General features: G+C 42.5%; 1 protein-coding gene across 5 annotated transcripts in view; it reads right to left on the bottom strand.

The window, feature by feature from the left end:
• THRB (thyroid hormone receptor beta) overlaps nucleotides 1-22,066 on the bottom strand; it is a 396,926-nt gene that overhangs the window by 319,011 nt on the left and 55,849 nt on the right. For 4 of the 5 annotated variants that reach the window (XM_032630404.1, XM_032630402.1, XM_032630408.1 and 1 more), the window contains exon 2: nucleotides 2,369-2,433. The exons of the other annotated variant lie outside the window; for it this stretch is intronic. The gene's annotated coding sequence lies outside the window, so the exon portion shown is untranslated. The remainder of the gene's footprint in view (nucleotides 1-2,368; nucleotides 2,434-22,066) is intronic. 5 annotated transcript variants of the gene reach the window in all.

Genomic DNA, 22,066 nt, shown 5'->3' with positions numbered 1-22,066 from the left:
GCTGGTTTCTTTAAAATATTAAGCCCATCAACGCTTGCCAAGAACCCCTTGGCTAGCTGAGGGATTCGAGCTGCATTGTTCAGCTCGAGATTGAAATCCTTCCATTCATCGTTGACATGTGAGAGACAAGACGAGGCTTTGACAGACAAGGGATGAGGCACCAGATGGTTTCCATCTGTATCTCCACTGATCGCACAATGAAAACCCACCTTCCCTGATCAGAAGGCCACGCGATACGCGGATAATGAATACCCAGTGTTTTTAAAGGAGCGTAATCGCCCTTCCCAACCAGAGACGTATAAATATTAATGAACGCAATCTGGTTCTAAGTAAATTTAGCATGAACTTTTAGCTACCCTCCCCTGACAACTTCCTCCCTCTTTAACTGAATTAAGTTTCAAAGTTCTGTGATTAAAAATAGCAAACCCTGAACTGAAGTTGGATCTGTGGCTGAGGAAAACCTCTCCCTTCCAACTAGTCACCAGTTAACACAGTTCATATCACTGCGTGCTTTTTTTTTTAACCAAAAAAGGGTCTCAGTTTGAATGAATGTTTAAGCAAGTGTGAACAGTGAGCTATAGAATCAATACAAATACACAGGGAACTGATTAGTAATCTATCATTTCCGCCATGCCTATTTCCAAAAGGACTTGAGGAAACTTAGAGATTACTACATGCAGTACCAGGAGTTGTTAAACAAGCTCATTTCTGCAAAGCCCTGGATTGCATTATATATTAAACTATTGAACCCTAGGAAAAGAAAAATGATTCTTTCTTTCTTTCTCTCTTTTCACCTATACACACACACACATACACATTTTTCTGCAAACTTAACCGAGAATAACTGAGAGTATTAAAACAGTTTTAATTACTAATATTCAACAGAAAATAGCAGTTGTTTTTTGGCAGATGTTTTGAACTTGTTAGTCTTCCTTCTTGACTCACTCCCAGCGGCTTTTATCAAAAATATCAGAAAGAGACTAAAATTTGAAAATGTCCACTAATTCCTTCCATTGCTTCCTTTCCCTTCCATTCAAACAAGGAAGATTTGCATACTTTCTCTAGCTTATGTGTCTTTAATCTGTCTAAGCAATGCATTTTCCAAGAAGCAGATTCTATATTTTCACCACTCACGTTTCCCTGTGGATCAAAGTGGCCAGAATCTTAAAGTGAAAAATGTCAAATCAGTCCAAAGACAGTATAAACAATTAAATCCATATACTCAACTTTAGTCCCTCATGAGACTTGAAGGAAATAATCCTTTTTCCTCTCCTCCAATATTTATTGTTCTCATTTTGTCAATAAACAAATTTCTATTGAGTACTACTTTGTGTCTGGCATCGGCTACTGAAAATCAACGCGATGGACAGTATTGCTATTCTTAGGCACAGATGTTATTTCAGAGACATCCTTCAGATATTGTAAAGAATGTTCTTTGCCATACGGTAGCAGCATCAGGCATAGAGTTGATGGGTGTCTCTACCTCATGTGATCAAACCCATCTCTTAGCCTCCAATCCTCTTTTGGGAATATGCTCTCAGCAGGATTAATTACCAGTGTAACCAGCAAGATTGGTGTTTGTTTAAGGTTCAGCTTCACTAAGTCTTGACAAGCTTTCTTTCACCTTCCCTAGCGCAATTTGGCTGTCAGCAGCATGGTCACAGGTCAGAATGAAATCAATCAAGCTGGAGTAAAGGATGAGCTGAAGCTTGCAAAGAAAATGCTGAGTAAGTAAAAACGCACTTTGGTTATGTTCAGGGCAAGAAGAATAGGAAGGGCTAGACCCCTGGCTTGAGCCAGATGGTGCAATGTTAGCATATGACAAAGGGGAAGGAAAACGGTCCTTCTCCCTGTGGCTTTTGTCATGTTTATCAGGAAGAATGACCCTCAAACTGTAAAGAAGAGACCTGAAATGGTTAATTTTAGTAGTAGACTGAAAAAATGAGCAGATGGAAAGTGAGTACCTAATTGTGTATAAGTCTCTAGGCTCAGATGCATTAGATCTTCAGAAGTAATGGAGAGAAACAAGTAACCAACAAAAAGTTTTTCTCGTTGTTGTAGATGAGAAAAGTAAATTTTGTCTTGATTATCAAAAGCGGGACCTGAGGGCAGTGGGGGGAGAAAAGTGGGTGTGGGAAACAATATCATACCGGTAACACCTGTAATTCTAGAAGTTATACTTAAATACATGATTTATGAATATTATTGAAAGAAAGTGAAATAAGGTAATCAATAAAGAGTAGCAATGGGTTGGGGAGGAGACATAAACAAATATATGATATGTGCTATTTGACAATATGATAAAACAAATATGCTCAATTATATTTTATGTGCATTTACATCAAGGTATACCAGTGGCATCACATACCTATTTCAGCAAGATGCTTGGCAAAGTCTTGTAAGGTATCCTGGGGTAAGATAGTAGGATGTGACCTGAATGACAAAGAATGAATAGATGAGTGGAACAGCTGAGAATTAATTAATCAACGTCAATTGAGCTATTGAGCTTTCTCCTGTCAAAAACTGTATCGATGTGGATAGAGAGGATTATCATCACTGAATGGTTGTGAATATTTGAAATAATATAATCAAGTATATAAAATGATCTGATAAAATGAATTAGATAAAATTTGGAGAGGAAAATATAAAGTATTGCATTTATTAGAAAACATAATTAGGAAGTACAGGGTGCAGAGTTGGGGGAGACCTGAATGACAGCTGTTTAGAAGAGAAAAACTGAGTCAACAGAGTGATATGGTGGCACACATGAAAAAGAAATTGTAGTGAAATCTTAGAGAAAGAGTGACAGAACGTATTCTTTGCCCCCTTCATTCCTGTTTGCCATGGTCACCCTGGTGGCGATGGGGACTTTATAACATACTGGCATGTGCTATGAGAGGACATCACCATGAGCAAGAGATAGCCCTGTTTGTTCTGCTATTGATACACTATGGAATCTATCAGGATGCCCCTAATAAACTGGCTGACCTTGGATATAAGTGAATTATGGAATGAAAGATCCAGGATCCTTAGAGGAGGGCAGAAGAATGGAAAACAAAAGAGGAAAAGGAAAGCAAACCTGACGTGTTCACACAGAAACAGATGGTCCAACGAAATAGAACAGAAAGACCAAAAGCAGTCTCACATAATCGAAATTTTAATTTATGAAAGCCTTGGCACTGAAGACCAAGACGGGAAATTATGCTAGTATAACTGTTTTTCATATGAGAAAAATGAAATTGGATCCCTATCTCATGCAATAGAACAGAAAAATCCACTCCAGATGCATTGTAGACTTAAATATAAAGGTAAAATTTTTAAATATTTAGAAAAAATATAAAATAGGGATGGAAGGATTTCTTAGGCGAAATTCAAAAATTACTAGGCATAAAAGAACAGACCGATAAATCTGACCACAGTACACACACACACACACACACACACACACACACACACACCCCTGTGAACTAAGAAATAGGGGGTTGATATGAGCAGCAATTAACAAAAAAGGAAACATAGATGGTAAATAAGTATGAAAAGACATTCAACCTCATTAGAAATCAAGGCAATGCTTTTTCAGACCACAATAAAATACATTTTAGATGGGTTAAATTTAAGAGCCTGACATTACCAAATGTTATCAAGGATGTGCAGCAACAAGAACTCTACCACAGGGGATTCCGGGAAGATGGCGGAAGAGTAAGACGCGGAGATCACCTTCCTCGCCACAGATACACCAGAAATACATCTACACGTGGAACAACTCCTACAGAACACCTACTGAACGCTGGCAGAAGACCTCATACCTCCCAAAAGACAAGAAAGCCCCCCACGTACCTGGGTAGGGCAAAAGGAAAAAGAATAAACAGAGACAAAAGAATAGGGACGGCACCTGCACCTCTGGGAGGGAGCTGTGAAGGAGGAAAAGTTTCCACACACTAGAAGCCCCTTCGCGGGTGGAGACTGCGGGTGGCGGAGGGGGAAGCTTCAGAGCCGCGGAGGACAGCACAGCAACAGGGGTGCGGAGGGCAAAGCAGAGAGATTCCCGCACAGAGGATCGGGGCCGACCGGCACTCACCAGCTCGAGAGGCTTGTCTGCTCACCCGCCGGGGCGGGCGGGGCTGGGAGCTGAGGCTCGGGCTTCGGTGGGAGCGCAGGGAGAGGACTGGGGTTGGCGGCGTGAACACGGCCTGCAGGAGGTTAGTGCGCCACGGCTAGCCAGGAGGGAGTCCGGAGAAAAGTCTGGACCTGCCGAAGAGGCAAGAGACTTTTTCTTCCCTCTTTGTTTCCTGGTGAGCGAGGAGAGGGGATTAAGAGCTCCAGAGACGGGCGCGACCCGCGGCTAACAGCGCGGACGCCAGAGACGGGCATGAGACGCTAAGGCTGCTGCTGCTGCCACCAACAAGCCTGTGTGCGAGCACAGGTCACTATCCACACCCCCCTTCTGGGGAGTCTGTGCAGCCCGCCACTGCCAGGGTCCCGGGATCCAGGGACAACTTCCTCAGGAGAACGCACGGCGCGCCCCAGGCTGGTGCAACGTCCTGTCCGCCTCTGCCGCCGCAAGCCCGCCCCGCACTCCGTGCCCCTCCCTCTCCCCGCGGCCTGAGTGAGCCAGAGCCCCCGAATCAGCGGCTCCTTTAACCCCGTCCTGTGTGAGCGAAGAAGAGACGCCCTCCGGTGACCTATAGGCAGAGGCGGGGCCAAATCCACAGCTGAGACCCTGGGATCTGTGAGAACAAAGAAGAGAAAGGGAAATCCCTCCCAGCAACCCCAGGAGCAGCGCATTAAAGCTCCACAATCAACTTGATGTACCTGCACCTGCGGAATACATGTATCCACAACGAATCATCCCAAATTGAGGAGGTGGACTTTGAGAGCAAGATTTATGCTGTATAGCTTTGCTTACACCATTTGTTCTAGGGTTCTATCCGTCCATTTTTTTTGTTTTTTGTATTTTTAATTTTTTTCTTAATTTTTTATTTTAATAAATTTATTATATTTTATCTTACTTTATTTTACTTTATCTTCTTTCTTTTTTCCTTCCTTCCCTCCTTCCCTCCTTCCTTCCTTCCTTCCTCCCTCCCTCTTTTCTTTCTTTCTTTCTACTTCTACTCATTCTTTCTTTCTACATTTTCTCCCTTTTATTCTAAGCCATGTGGATGAAAGGCTCTTGGTGCTGCAGCCAGGAGTTAGTGCTGTGCCTATGAGGTGGGAGAGCCAACTTCAGGACACTGGTCCACAAGAAACCTCCCAGCTCCACGTAATATCAAACGGTGAAAATCTCCCAGAGATCTCCATCTCAACACCAGCAACCAGCTTCACTCAACGACCAGCAAGCTACAGTGCTGGACATCCTAGGCCAAACAACTAGCAAGACAGGAACACAACCCCACCCATTAGCAGAGAGACTACCTAAAATCATAATAAGTCCACAGACACCCCAAAACACACCACCAGACGTGGACCTGCCCACCAGAAAGACAAGATCCAGCCTCATCCACCAGAACACAGGCACTAGTCCCCTCCACCGGGAAGCCTACACAGCCCACTGAACCAACCTTAGCCACTGGGGACACACGCCAAAAACAACGGGAACTACGAGCTTGCAGCCTGAAAAAAGGAGACTCCAAACACAGTAAGATAAGCAAAATAAGAAGACAGAAAAACACACAGCAGATGAAGGAGCAAGACAAAAACCCACCAGACCTAACAAATGAAGAGGAAATAGGCAGTCTACCTGGAAAAGAATTCAGAATAATGATAGTAAACATGATCCAAAATCGTGGAAATAGAATAGACAAAATGCAAGAAACATTTAACAAGGACCTAGAAGAACTAAAGATGAAACAAACAACAATGAACAACACAATAAATGAAATGAAAAATACTCTAGATGGGATCAATAGCACAATAACTGAGGCAGAAGAACGGGTAAGTGACCTGGAAGATAAAATAGTGCAAATAACTACTGCAGAGAAGAATAAAGAAAAAAGAATTAAAAGAACTGAGGACAGTCTCAGAGACCTCTGGGACAACATTAAACGCACCAACATTCGAATTATAGGGGTTCCAGAAGAAGAAGAGAAAAAGAAAGGAACTGAGAAGATATTTGAAGAGATTATAGTTGAAAACTTCCCTAATATGGGAAAGGAAATAGTTAATCAAGTCCAGGAAGAACAGAGAGTCCCATACAGGATAAACCCAAGGAGAAATACACTGACACATATTAATCAAACTATGAAAAATTAAATACAAAGAAAACACATTAAAAGCAGCAAGGGAAAAACAACAAATAACACACAAGGGAATCCCCATAAGGTTAACAGCTGATCTTTCAGCAGAAACTCTGCAAGCCAGAAGGGACTGGCAGGACACATTTAAAGTGATGAAGGAGAAAAACCTGCAACCAAGATTACTCTACCCAGCAAGGATCTCATTCAGATTTGATAGAGAAATTAAAACCTTTACGGACAAGCAAAAGCTGAGAGAGTTCAGCACCACCAAACCAGCTTTACAACAACTGCTAAAGGAACTTCTCTAGGCAAGAAGCACAAGAGAAGGAAAAGACCTACAATAACATACCCAAAACAATTAAGAAAATGGTAATAGGAACATACATATCGATAATTACCTTAAACGTAAATGGATGAAATGCTCCCACAAAAAGACACAGATTGGCTGAATGGATACAAAAACAAGACCCATATATTTGCTGTCTACAAGAGACCCACTTCAGACCTAGAGACACATACAGACTGAAAGTAAGGGGATGGAAAAAGATATTTCATGCAAATGGAAACCAAAAGAAAGCTGGAGTAGCAATTCTCATATCAGAAAAAATAGACTTTAAAATAAAGACTATTACAAGAGACAAAGAAGGACACTACATAATGATCAAGGGATCAATCCAAGAAGAAGATATAGCAATTGTAAATATTTATGCACACAACATAGGAGCACCTCAATACATAAGGCAAATACTAACAGCCATAAAAGGGGAAATCGACAGTAACACATTCATAGTAGGGGACTTTAACACCCCACTTTCACCCATGGACAGATCATCCAAAATGAAAATAAATAAGGAAACAGAAGCTTTAAATGATACATTAAATAAGATGGACTTAATTGATATTTATAGGACATTCCATCCAAAAACAACAGAATACACTTTCTTCTCAAGTGCTCATGGAACATTCTCCAGGATAGATCATATCTTGGGTCACAACTCAAGCCTTGGTAAATTTAAGAAAATTGAAATTGTTTCAATTATCTTTTCCGACCACAACGCTATGAGACTAGATATCAATTACAGGAAAAGATCTGTAAAAAATACAAACATATGGAGGCTAAACAATACACTACTTAATAACGAAGTGATCACTGAACAAATCAAAGAGGAAATAAAAAAATTCCTAGAAACAAATGACAATGGAGACACGACGACCCAAAATCTATTGGATGCAGCAAAAGCAGTTCTAAGACGGAAGTTTATAGCAATACAATCCTACCTTAAGAAACAGGAAACATCTCGAATAAACAACCTAACCTTGCACCTAAAGCAATTAGAGAAAGAAGAACAAAAAAACCCCAAAGTTAGCAGAAGGAAAGAAATCATAAAAATCAGATCAGAAATAAATGAAAAAGAAATGAAGGAAACAATAGCAAAGATGAATAAAACTAGAAGCTGGTTCTTTGAGAAGATAAACAAAATTGATAACCCATTAGCCAGATTCATCAAGAAAAAAAGGGAGAAGACTCAAATCAATAGAATTAGAAATGAGAAAGGAGAAGTAAAAACTGACACTGCAGAAATACAAAAGATCATGAGAGATTACTACAAGCAACTCTATGCCAATAAAATGGACAACCTGGAAGAAATGGACAAATTCTTAGAAATGCACAACCTGCCAAGACTGAATCAGGAAGAAATAGAAAATATGAACAGACCAATCACAAGCACTGAAATTGAAACTGTGATTAAAAATCTTCCAACACACAAAAGCCCAGGACCAGATGGCTTCACAGGCGAATTCTATCAAACATTTAGAGAAGAGCTAACACCTATCCTTCTCAAACTCTTCCAAAATATAGCAGAGGGAGGAACACTCCCAAACTCATCCTATGAGGCCACCATCACCTTGATACCAGAACCAGACAAGGATGTCACAAAGAAAGAAAACTACAGGCCAATATCACTGATGAACGTAGATGCAAAAATCCTCAACAAAATACTAGCAAACAGAATCCAACAGCACATTAAAAGGATCATACACCATGATCAAATGGGGTTTATTCCAGGAATGCAAGGATTCTTCAATATACGCAAAACAATCAATGTGATAAACCATATTAACAAATTGAAGGAGAAAAACCATATGATCATCTCAATAGATGCAGAGAAAGGTTTCGACAAAATTCAACACCCATTTATCATAAAAACCCTGCAGAAAGTAGGCATAGAGGGAACTTTCCTCAGCATAATAAAGACCATATATGACAAACCCACAGCCAACATCATCCTCAATGGTGAAAAACTGAAAGCATTTCCACTAAGATCAGGAACAAGACAAGGTTGCCCACTCTCACCACTCTTATTCAACATAGTTTTGGAAGTTTTAGCCACAGCAATCAGAGAAGAAAAGGAAATTAAAGGAATCCAAATCGGAAAGAAGAAGTAAAGCTGTCACTGTTTGCAGATGACATGATACTATACATAGAGAATCCTAAAGATGCTACCAGAAAACTACTAGAGCTAATCAATGAATTTGGTAAAGTAGCAGGATACAAAATTAATGCACAGAAATCTCTGGCATTCCTATACACTAATGATGAAAAATCTGAAAGTGAAATTAAGAAAACACTCCCATTTACCACTGCAACAAAAAGAATAAAATATCTAGGAATAAACCTACCTAAGGAGACAAAAGACCTGTATGCAGAAAATTATAAGACACTGATGAAAGAAATTAAAGATACAAATAGATAGAGAGATATATCATGTTTATGGATTGAAAGAATCAACATTGTGAAAATGACTCTACTACCCAAAGCAATCTACAGATTCAATGCAATCCCTATCAAACTAACACAGACCTAGAACAAAAAATTTCACAGTTTGTATGGAAACACAAAAGACCTCAAATAGCCAAGGCATCTTGAGAACGAAAAACGGAGCTGGAGGAATCAGGCACCCTGACTTCAGACTATACTACAAACCTACAGTAATCTAGACAGTATGGTACTGGCAGAAAAACAGAAAGATAGATCAATGGAACAGGATAGAAAGCCCAAAGATAAACCCATGCACATATGGTCACCTTATCTTTGATAAAGGAGGCAGGAATGTACAGTGGAGAAAGGACAGCCTCTTCAATAAGTGGTGCTGGGGAAACTGGACAGCTACATGTAAAAGTATGAGATTAGATCACCCTCTAACACCATACACAAAAATAAGCTCAAAATGGATTAAAGACCTCAATGTAAGGCCAGAAACTATCAAACTCTTAGAGGAAAACATAGGCAGAACACTCTATGACATAAATCACAGCAAGATCCTTTTTGACCCACCTCCTAGAGAAATGGAAATAAAAACAAAAATAAACAAATGGGACCTAATGAAACTTCAAAGCTTTTGTACAGCAAAGGAAACCATAACCAAGACCAAAAGACAACCCTCAGAATGGGAGAAAATATTTGTAAATGAAGCAACTGACAAAGGATTAATCTTCAAAATTTATAAGCAGCTCATGCAGCTCAATAACAAAAAAACAAACAAACCAATCCAAAAATGGGCAGAAGATCTAAATAGACATTTCTCCAAAGAAGATATACAGATTGCCAACAAACACATGAAAGAATGCTCAACATCACTAATCATTAGAGAGATGCAAATTAAAACTACAATGGGATATCATCTCACACCAGTCAGAATGGCCATCATCAAAAAATCTAGAAACAATAAATGCTGGAGAGGGTGTGGAGAAAAGGGAACCCTCTTGCACTGTTGGTGGGAATGTAAATTGATACAGCCACTGCAATCCCACTACTGGGCATATACCCTGAGAAAACCATAATTCAAAAAGAGTCATGTACGATAATATTCATTGCACCTCTGTTTACAATAGCCGGGACATGGAAGCAACCTAAGTGTCCACATCCTAAGATGTGGCACATATGTACAATATTACTCAGCCATAAAAAGAAACGAAATTGAGCTATTTGTAATGAGGTGGATAGACCTAGGGTCTGTCATACAGAGTGAAGTAAGTCAGAAAGAGAAAGACAAATAGCGTATGCTAACACATATATATGGAATTTAAGAAGAAAAAACGTCATGAAGAACAGCAATAAAGACACAGATCTACTAGAGAATGGGCTTGAGAATATGGGGAGGGGGAAGGGTAAGCTGTGATAAAGCGAGAGAGAGGCATGGACATATATACACTACCAAACGTAAGGTAGATAGCTATCGGATAGCAGCTGCATAGTACAGGGAGATCAGCTCGGTGCTTTGTGACCGCCTGGAGGGGTGGGATAGGGAGGGTGGGAGGGAGGGAGATGCAAGAGGGAAGATATATGGGAACACATGTATATGTATAGCTGATTCACTTTGTTATAAACAGAAACTAACACACCATTGTAAAGCAATTATACTCCAATAAAGATGTAAAAAAAAAAAGAACTCTACCACAGTGCTGGAGGGAGTGTCAATAGGTTCAACTTCTTTAAAAAATAATTTTGAATTAGTAAAGAATGCATTTACCTTCTGACCCAGCAATTCTATCCCTAGAGAAACCCTTACTCACGTGCACCAAGAGACCTGTTCAAGAAAGTTCACAGCAGCATTGTTTGTAATAGCAAATCACTGGAAATAAACTCCTTAAACAGGAAATAACCCAAGAGTCCATCCATAGAAAAACAAATAAAGTGATATGTTCACACAACAGAATATTACGCAGCAAGGGTAAATGAGCAAATTCTAGCCTTACATAATAGGTAGAGCTTAGAAATACAATTGTGAATGAAAAAGCAAGTTACGGGAAATTATATATGGCATGCTACTATTTTTATAAAGCCCACAGACAAGCAAAATTTTAAAATATTATTTAGGGAGATATACACACATAATAAAACTTTTTAAAATTCCTTATGATAAACATAAAATTTATAACTATATCTCAGTGGAGGGAGATAGGATGAACAAGGAACATTGTATATATTCAATATCAACTATATTGCAATGTCCTACTTCCTAAATTGGGCAATAATTTCATGGGAGATGTATTTCATTATTAAGTTTCATAGCCTGGTGTGTGTGTGTGTGTGTTTGTGTGTGTGTGTGTGTATAATAAGATGTAAATATTTATAACTAAAATAAATTAAGGAAAGGACACACGCACCGAAGCAAAGCATGCCTTCTTAACCCCATCAAAGCTGACCACATGGGCTTCCCTGCTGGCTCAGAGGTTGAGAGTCCGCCTACCAATGCAGGGGACACGGGTTCGTGCCCCGGTCCGGGAAGATCCCACATGCCGCGGAGCGGCTGGGCCCGTGAGCCGTGGCCGCTGAGCGTGCACGTCCAGAGCCTGTGCTCCGCAACGGGAGAGGCCACAACAGTGAGAGGCCCGCGTACCGCAAAAAAAAAAATTAAAAAAGCTGACCACGTAGCACTTACAAGTGATCAAGTGATCAGGGTGTAAAGGAAAGTTTTGCTTCTTTCTCTGGATATCAAGTGGGTTATCAGTCAAGCTGCAGCTTAAAATGGTTTCTTTCTGGAAATGGGCTGGTCTGTCCAACTTTCCATTTATTCTATGTCAATAAGGCAATATTACAGAGGTACACTTTCCAATTAAGGGAAAAGAACATCTCAACTGTACCTAGTATGATTAAACTACAGCTGCATATCATCTTCAATCCTAGGAACCATATTTTGTGAGAAGTATTTGACAAACTGGGGAGTTTCTAGGGGAAGCTAATGTACACAGGAGGATGTCGAAAATCCATTTCAGATGAATGGCTAACTAGATTTGAACTTGAGCCACTCAACTGTGAGGAGAGAGAGTCGGAAAAATGAGGTAGATGACCTCAAAACTGAAAAAGAAATGCTGTCAAGTTTAAACATTTTTAGCTTTATTCTGCATACAGAGTGGCCACCTACTACTAATGGGTAGAAATATATTGAAGCTGACTGACGCTTTAAAAATTAAAATACCAGCTCACAGCAGCTAGCAGGATGAGTAACTGGAGGACGGCCTATTATAGTTCAAGAATTACCTAGAGCTGTTACAGAATGTTATCCTTTAAAAGAAAAACAAAGCTTAGAACCTTTTTCCTTATAATGGATTATATTTTATAATGCAGACCACAGGCTTAGTATAGTTTTGGTCTAAAAATCTAATAATACTAGATCATATGTACCTTGAGCTTAGGTATATCATTTATTTTTTCCTCCTTGTAATTCAGTTCCAGAGACAGTGGTAAAGAATGAATGACTGTGGTCCTTAGTAACCATCTAACTCTATGGAAGTTACTTAATCTCTTTGAGCCTCGGTTTCCTCAGTTATAGAATAGTACCTCTCTGCACAATGCCCCCCTCCCAATATGTCCACATTCTAGTCCCTGGGACCTGTGATTATGGTACCATATTTTTGTAAATGGGATTAGGTGAAGGATTTCATGATGAGGAGATCATCCTGGACTAGTTGATAGGCCCAGTATAATCACAAAGGCCCAGTATAATCATAAAAGTTCTTAGAAGAGGGATTCAGGAGGAAGCAGAGGCAGAGGAGAAGATGAGGTGATGATGGAAGCAGAGACTGGAATAATGTCCTTTGAAGATGGCAGAAGGAGCCATAAGCCAAGGAAAAGAGGTGGCCACTAGAAGCTATAACAGCCAAGGAAATTGGTGCTCCCCACAGAGCCTACAGAAGGAACCAGGTGTGCAGACCCCTTGACTTCAGTGCTGTGGAACTCATTTCAGAATTCTGACCTCCAAACTCTAAGATCATACTGATACATCTGTGTTGCTTAAAGTCACTAACTTGTGGTAACTTGTTACTGCAGCAATAGGAAATGAATACATCCTCTCACAGGGTTTTGGTGAGGATCCAGTGAGATAACCCAGTAAAAAGTTCTTGGCTTCTCAAAGGGGGAAGGGGGTGGTGGGGTGAATTGGGAGATTGGGATTGACATATATACACTACTATGTATAAAATAGATAACTGAGAACCTACTGTATCCCACAGGGAACTCTACTCAGTGCTCTGTGGTGACCTAAATGGGAAAGAAATCTAAAAATGATGTATGTATACGTATAGCTGATTCACTTTGCTGTACAGCAGAAACTAACACAACATTGTAAAGCAATTATACTCCAATAAAAATTAATTTAAAAAGAAGTTCTTGGCTTCTATTACTGTTATCATCCACCTAATTTACCCCCCAGTGAAGGTTCAGTCTCACAATCAACTGTATTAGTGTGCCCTTAGTTATCTGCCCTCACAAGGCATTTTTATACCTTTGTGTATATTTATGAGGCTGGGAAAGGGTTCTGGATGGGAGTCAGGTGTTCACAGCCATTAATGGTGCGGGTCCTGACAGGTGCTTGTCTTCTCCAGGTCATTCCTCAGCCATAAGTAGAGACTAGATCCTTTCAAGCTCTAAAGTTCAATCATTATATGCTCTTTTAGGTAGCCCAATAAATGGTTTCTGAGTCCACCCTCTCTCCCTCTCTTCTGGTTGAACCTCTAGCCAGTGGCTGAATTATCTAGTGCCAACTGCCCCTAGGTTACCTTTGCTCTGGGCACTGATTAACCAGGCAGACCTAATTCCATGATTAAAACAAACAAACAAACAAACAAAAAGATGAAAAGAGGTGGAGCAGTTCCTAGCTTAAATTTATCCTTAAAAAGGTATTCAATGTTTTACAAAGAAGGTTCTTAGCAAAAAAGCTTAGCTCTAAGAGTCCATATAGATTTCCCCTGGGTCCTTCTGTCTTTAATTCAAGGCTATCACTTTCAAGAACAGAGTTGGCTGGCCATTCTCACCAAGTGCTCTGCCCAGGCTCTTATCCTCCGAAGTGGCAGGACGTTTGACACACTTTCCTTGTTGCTAAAGGTGTAGATAACAGGACATGTGCATCAAAAATGACCAAAATAGAACAGGCACCAAAGTGCCGTGGAACACAACCTCTCTTTCCTATCTCTGCTTTTTCCAACTCACCATGGAGAGAAAGTCTGTGAGAAAGCTTTGCCATCTATAAATTATTCTGCAAATGCAAAGAATTCTTTTTTTTTTTTTTTTAAACTCAGTGTTGGGTTAGATGTCTTGATAGAGACATGGACCATATTCAGCCGCCCCACAGAAGAACAATTACTTCAACCCGAGGAAATCCAGAAAACTTCGTAAAATCATTGTGAAAGAAGAATAGATCTTAGCTAGAGAAAATGAGGATATTTTGGGGAGAAAAAAACAATGATAGTGCAAAGGCAGAAAAGCCTCCTGTAAAAATAGTAAGAAGTTTGTGTGCCTGGCATATAGAGGGGAGGGACAGACAGTAGCAGGAGAGGGGGCTTAGGTCCCTCCTGGGCTTCTGAATTTTATCGTGCAGAGTTCAATTATCATACGGGACAGGGAGTGTTCAGGTTGCGTTTTTGGAAAATAAAAAATAAAAATCGGGTAGAGGGATCCAGGATGCTGGGGTAGCCTAGGCCTGGGATAGGGGCTCTGGCCTGGGGATGCAGGGAAGGTGCTGGATGGGAGTAACCTTCACTGGCAACACCTGGATGTTGGGGAGAAGTCCGTAATGGCCTGGAGGTTTCCAGCTCGGCTCATAGGTGCAGGGCGACATCACTGGCCAGTCATCGGAAACAAGGGGGAGGTGGGGGGGAGAGTGAGAGAGCAAATTTTAAACCACAGCCGCTAAACATAGGACACTGGATGGATGGGACGTGGAGAAAAACTCAGAACACTAGAGAGTAGAGCCACTTAGGCCAAGCGAGGCAAAGGGGACAGGAAATGTGTGAGCAGAGGGACTCAGAGAGAGCAAATGTAGAGCAATGAGCAGGGCAGGGCGCTGGTCAGTGGGGCAAGGGCACGAGGAGTCCACAAACTCAAGGGCAGACTGGGTCGCCCAGCGCCCCGCCGAGAGCAAGCGAGACCTCCGCACATGCGCAGGAGGGGAGGCCGCGTCTCACCCTAACTCGGTAACTCGCTACTGTTAGCAGGAGCCTTGCGCAAGATCCGAGCTCGCCACGTACGCTCGAGGAGCCACGGGGACGGAGGTTTCCCATAGTCTCAGGATGCCAGGTGCAGAGCCCAGCTCCAGCCACAACCACTCAAACACCGAATATCGAATCCGTCCCCAGCTTACAAGCAAGATGGGAAACAGCGAGTACGTGGACCCAGCAATGAAACCAAAGCCGGCAGCGGTGCGCACGCACGCAGATGCTCCGCGGGCCGGCTGCTCAGCCTCCCCAACCTGCTTAGCAAGAGTAGACCTCTATTTACAACAGCCAGGACGTGGAAGCAACCTAAGTGTCCATCGACAGATGAATGGATAAAGAAGATGCGGCACATATATACAATGGAAGATTACTCAGACATAAAAAGAAACGAAATTGAGTTATTTTCAGTGAGGTGGGTGGACCTAGAGTCTGTCACACAGAGCACAGTAAGTCAGAAAGAGAAAAACGAATACCGTATGCTAACACATATATATGGAATCTAAGGAAAAAAAAAAAAAGGTCATGAAGAACCTAGGGGTAAGACAGGAATAAAGACACAGACCTACTAGAGAATGGACTTGAGGATATGGGGAGGGGGAAGGGTAAGCTGTGACAAAGTGAGAGAGTGGCATGGACATATAGACACTACCAAACGTAAAATAGATAGCTCGTGGGAAGCAGCCGCATAGCACAGGGAGATCAGCTCAGTGCCTTGTGACCACCTAGAGGGGTGGGATAGGGAGGGTGGGAGGGAGGGAGACGCAAGAGGGAAGAGATATGGGAACATATGTATATGTATAACTGATTCACTTTGTTATAAAGCAGAAGCTAACACATCATTGTAACGCAATTATACTCCAACAAAGATGTTAAAAAAAAAAAGAGTAGACTGCTAGGCCTCAGTCTAATTGTCTTTCATAAGCGTAGGAGAAAACTTTTTATTGAAGTACAGTGGATTTACCATGTTGTGTTAGTTTCAGGTGTACAGCAAAGTGATTCAGTTTTATATATATATAAGTTAAATATATAAATATATATATATATTCTGTTTCAGATTATTTTCCCTTATAGGTTATTACAAGATATTGCATATAATTCCCTATGCTATACAGTAGGTCTTTGTTGTTTGTTTTATACATAGTAGTGTGTATATGTTAATGCTAAAATCCTAATTTATCCCTCCGCCCCTTCCCTTTTGGTAACCGTAGGTTTTTTCTATGTCTGTGAGTCTATTTCTGTTTTGTAAGTAAGTTCATTTAATCACAGCTTAAGTGACTAGAGAAATCAAAGAACCACATAAATGCTTATACACAGGATAATCATTAAAATATGCCCTTAAGAGCAAGGGCTGGGGAGAGAATAAAAATGACCCTGATGTACTGAGAAGGGGACTGGATTGACCCCAACGTGAGTCAGGAAACAACCGAATCCCTGCCTGATGAAAAGGAAGAGAAAGGAAAGATATTGGAATGGCAATGTTAGTATCTGGAAGAAAGTACGGGGGACTGTGCTTTTCTCATCATAAGGAATATGCAAAGGACATCAAAGAGCTGCTGCTTTTCTAAGGGAGGAAACAGCAGCAGAAGAAGAATGGCAGGAGACTGGGTGACAGAGAGGAAGGGCCAGCGCCGTGGGCCCGGGGGTGTGGGGCGGTGAGGAGGCCAGGCACCCCTGGAGGTGCTTCGCCCAGGCCTTCAGGTCAGGAGGGCGACCTTTCTGAACACGTGGCGTCAATAACACGGGCTGGACCCATCACTGGACTAAGAAAGGCAGAGTCAGAACTCGCGGGTCAGGTTCCTCAAAAATATATATCTTCATCTCTATTTTGCTGAGTTTTTAAAACTATATCTGCTTGTGTAAGTTAGAAGATTAATGAGAGCAATTAGTATTTTTTAGTTTCACCCTGAGCCTGGCTGTCAGAAATAAGAAGAATACAAGTTATCGGGAAAGCATTCCACAGCCCAGGCACCTGACACCACCCTGGAGCATTGATTCTCTGAGGTTGCCATTCCGAGCTTGGAGCATCCATTATTCGCAGGATGGGCAGCCTGGAAGATCAAGTGCACTCTCTGGCCAGCTTCTCTGAGCTGCCCTGGGCACTGTAAGAGTAATTATAATAACATGGACCTGCTCACATTATGATCAAACAATCAGTTAATCAATACTAAAAACAGATCCATATCAAAAATTTCCAATTCTCACATCTGGCTGTTGTAGTAAAATCCACTGGAAAATGAACACCCTTAAATCTAAATGCAAAGGGTTAATTCTAAAGAAATGATTCAGTCCCTACATCAATCATATGTGTACATGGACCAGGCCCTTTTTCTCCATTAAGCATAAAAAGGGGTAAAAGATCTATGTTCTTTCTCTGGATTTATGCAAGGCCCGGCTGTCTATATGGCCAAAGCCAGAAAGGAAATACAGGGAAGAAGATGAACATACTTTTGGACCCAAAGAACAAATGTTCAACAGGAAATGCGTTGAACCCTCCTCTGAGCTCCTACAGAACTCTGTCCCTCCCGGGGGACAGATGGTCATCTCCACCTTAAATCATTTTTATTTATGTTCATACTTCAGCTCTCCTACTTACTTTGGAAGCTCTTCACGAGCAGGACTGCATTTTAATACAGCATCTGAATAACTCATGTCTGCCGTGGGCTCTACACGTTCCTACAACGCCCTCAGATGCACGACCTCCCTTGGTCTACTGTCAGGCAGGTGCGTGAGAACATTTTCCTCACTTCATATACAACGACACTGGGACAAGAAAATCTAACTGACTGGAAGGTCACGTGGCTGTCAGCTTAAGTCCAGAGTCAGGAATCACACACGTCAGTCTAGACTCCCACACCAGGCCTCTTTCCTCACACCAAGCTTTTCCTCCTCACCCACACGCCACGCCAGACGCCGGTGATCAGCGCATCACGGGAAGGATGTCTGGAGAGAAGAACAAAGGAGCAGAAACACACGGCGGCTGATAACCCCTGGAACACTGTTGCCAGATGCGTGAAGTCTCTGATCTGTTCACCGGCATTAGAGAGTCAGGTCGCACTGCCATTCAGAGAGGGAACAAAACAAGGTGTGTGTGTGTGTGTGTGTGTGTGTGTGTGTGTGTGTGTGTGCGTACGCTCACGCATGTAGAGCACTTTAGTGGACAAAGTGATACGATGAGATGTTGCAGTGGGGTGGGCCCTCGGAGGCCATCTCTTCCAGGGTTGCCGGAGGGTGCTCAGGCTGGAAAGCCTGAGACTGTTGGGATGCTTTTGGCAAAATGACCTTCTCTTCACCCATGCCCAGAATAGGAACTCTGGGGAAGTGATGTCTTGGCCGAATTATTAGCACCGGGTAAGCGGGCAGATGAAAAGGCAGAAGCTCCTGTGTGCAGAGGGGCAAGAGGTCACAAATGATCCAAAGAAAGGCAAAGGTGGTGTCTTGGATAAGCACCCCTAGAAGCAGAGCCTCCAATGACAATTCCCATGCAAGTCAGGGCTCTTAGGAGAACATCTGAGGGAGTGAGGGAGCTGTGATGGGGCAGAGGGAAAAGCAGTGAAGATGTGGGTCAGGGCAAGTCAGCCTGACCCACCAGGAGCTCTGCGGCCTGAATCGCTCCTCAGAGGCTGTCCTGCACACAGACCAGGGGACTGCGCGGGCCCAGCTCTGTGTCAGCCAGGCATCGGCCAAGCGCTGCCCCCGGGAATGGGGGCCACCACCTCCCAGGCCTCTTTGGGTGAGGCAGGTGTCATCAGCCAGGGGCAATGCTACAGGGGAAGGTGCAGATGTGAGGAGCTGGCAGCCCCTGGAGGATGGGCACACAGTGTGCCCTGTGAAGGGGACCTGGGGGCACACTAACAGCACCTGCTACAGGCAGCTTCTCACTCCTAGAAGAATCTGCATTCCACATCGGTGGCCTAATTCACAGGCAGATGCCCTCTCACGGGGAATTTGGGCAGCCTGGAGGAGCCAACGTTCTGCCTAGAAACGTGCTGTGTCACCTCCGACTGTATAAAACCATATACCTAAGTTTCTGTACTCTACCTTTAATGAAGCTTTCTAGCCTTTAACTATGTATGTTGGTGTCTTTTGGTCCATCACTGTCACATGATGACAATGCACGCAAAAGACTCCACGGATCTGCTTCCCTCCACCCCAGTGGCTATTTGTACGTCTCAGGGAAAGTGGGTTCGGTAACCTCCAAAGGAAGCCCAGTCTATTTGGGTATTAAGTACAGTAAGTCCCCTACATACAAACGAGTTCTGTTCTGAGAGCGCGTTCGTAAGTCCACCAAAGTTAGCCTAGGTACCCTACTAACGCAATCAGCTATATACCGCTGCTTTTACGCTTGCTTCCAGACATCCTGGGCTTAAAATAAAGATACTGTACTATTGTACTCTCTACAGCACTGTACAGTACAGCATACAAAAGCACAACCACTCGTAGAGGATGCATGCACGTGACAGTGTACACCAGACACGTGATCTAACTTACGTGATGGGACATGCGAATGCACGTTCGCATCTTTGAAAGTTCACAACTTGAAGGTTTGTATGTAGGGGCTTACTGTACATGTTAGTGATTACTTCCTAAATTTACGCAAAAATCTATTTCCTTCTAACTTCCATTCACCAAAGTCATGGAAAGGAAGTTCTAATCCTTAGATAACTTCTCTTCCACAGGCAAAAGATCCACGCGAAGATTATTCCACAATATTGTACGTGATATCGTCTGCTCACCCATCTGGTTCCTGCCCATTGGAGAAATTCCAGTTTGTCTCTGACCCCATAAAGAGGTGTCCAGAACTACCCAACCCTGCAGCAGTGGTGTGACCCACATATGCAATGGAGGACTATTCTTCTTGCTCTGTACTCAGCAGTTCAATTAATAGAGTTTTTAAAATTAACTTCATGATTCAAGCAGGCCCCATTACGTGCCCCAGTGTACCACTGATTTATGCCAACTTGTAAACAACTCATCTAAATATTTTTGCATATGCTGTCTGTCTCACCCCATCCCTAGTTTCTAGATAGATTTTTTTAAATTTAACTATAGGCTTTTACACCTACTCAACTACAGTTTATCTTGTTAGATAAACATCATCATTTCAACCTGAAATGATCTCTTTGGATCCTAATTCTGTTACTCAAAGTATGTGCTATGTTTCTAGGCTTCATGTCAACCCCAACTTTGATAAATATGTAATCTATATCCTCACTAAAATTATTGATATAAAACAACACCTTGATAGGGCCTGGGGGGGGCGGATTCTCATAGCCCACCGTTAGTGACTACCCTCCCAGGAGCCACTGTCGTTCTCCCACAACTTAATTCACGCTTGTTCCCAGACCCAGTCTAAATTTGGCAATGAGTTTACTCTTTCAGCTCTGTATTCTGATATGCTGAGTTTTGAAGAATGTAAAATAATTTTCAATAAAATATCTGCACTTACATTCATTTAATAGAATATAAAAACAGAATATGAAGCTGGTAATAGTTTTATGAATAAAAAGAATCCAAGGAGACAAAGGCCAGATACAGCATATGATTTCAGAATTTAAAAACTGTTTTCTCCCATTGAGAAGAGGATGACAAGTCTAGAGACACCCAATGGGAGCCCTGGATGGGGACACATGGAATGCCCCTGTCCTAAGGAAAACAGGTGACAAGGCTAACTGCATTATTTCTCTATTGTTGCACGGCAAATTACCACCAGTTGAGTAGCTTAAAGCAACGCGATTTATTATCCATGGGTCAGGTTAGCTCAGGCCCCTGCTCGGATCTCATCAGGATGAAATCAAGGTGTTGCCTGAGGCTGCAAACATCTGAGGTTTGGGGTCCCCTTCCAAGTGCACTGGCTATTGGGGCAATTCAGTTCCTTGCGTTGCAAAACCGAGGTTTGCATTTTCCTACCTGCCTGCCAGCTGCGGGCCGCTCTCACCTCCTATAGGCCCGCTGCCCTCCCCTGCCGTGCGGCCACAATACGGCAGTTCGCTTCTTCAAGGCCAGCAGCAGAATCTCTCTCTGCATTCTGCTAAAATGGAGTCTTGTGTAAAGTAGTTAAGCGAGGGACAATCCCATCATGTGCCCAGGTCCTGTTCACTGCGAAGAAAGGGGATCACAGGGGGCGGGGCGTGCACAGGGGGCGGGGCGTGGGAATCGTCTCCGACTCCCACCTCTCCCAGCGATTAACACGGGGAAGCACAGGGAAGGTCCGGAGCAGGAAAGAGGGCTGGAGAGGCCCTCTGTGCCCTGCCCTGGAGTTTGAACTTTATCCCAAAAGCAGTGGAGGCGGATTGAGGGATGCCTCTCCCTTTGGGGAGGTGCAGGAACATGTTGCAAGTCGCAGAGGTTAGGAAAGCATTCTAGGAAGTACAGCACTCCAGGACAGTATCATGGAATGAACCAAGGCAAGACACGTAAAGCACAGTATCATCTACATACACACCTGAATCACGTGTTGATAATTTACCCCCTCACTTGCCTATGTGACACCTTGAGAAAGGTATGCTACGCTTTGCTCTGCTGCGGCTAGGATGAGGTGTATATACCCTTCACACACCAGACAGAAAAAAACAAAAATATTTTGCATCACTAGAGAGCCTTCTCCAAACAGAAGCATCCTAACACTAATCCCTAAAATTTTTTTTAAAAAAAATTTTTTTTAAACACTTGAGCCTATTCCTTTAAATTGCTGCCCCCCCCCCAAGAAAACACATTTAAAAACAGAAATAAAGTCACAGATGTAGAAAACAAATCTGTGGTTACCAGCGGGGGGAAAGGGGAGGGAGGGATAAATTGGGAGACTGGGATTGACATATACATGCTATTGCATACAAAATAGA

The sequence above is a fragment of the Phocoena sinus genome, chromosome 4 (genome assembly GCF_008692025.1).
Source record: "Phocoena sinus isolate mPhoSin1 chromosome 4, mPhoSin1.pri, whole genome shotgun sequence".
NCBI classification, from domain to species: Eukaryota; Metazoa; Chordata; class Mammalia; order Artiodactyla; family Phocoenidae; genus Phocoena; species Phocoena sinus.
This window is presented reverse-complemented; position numbering and strand designations above follow the sequence as displayed.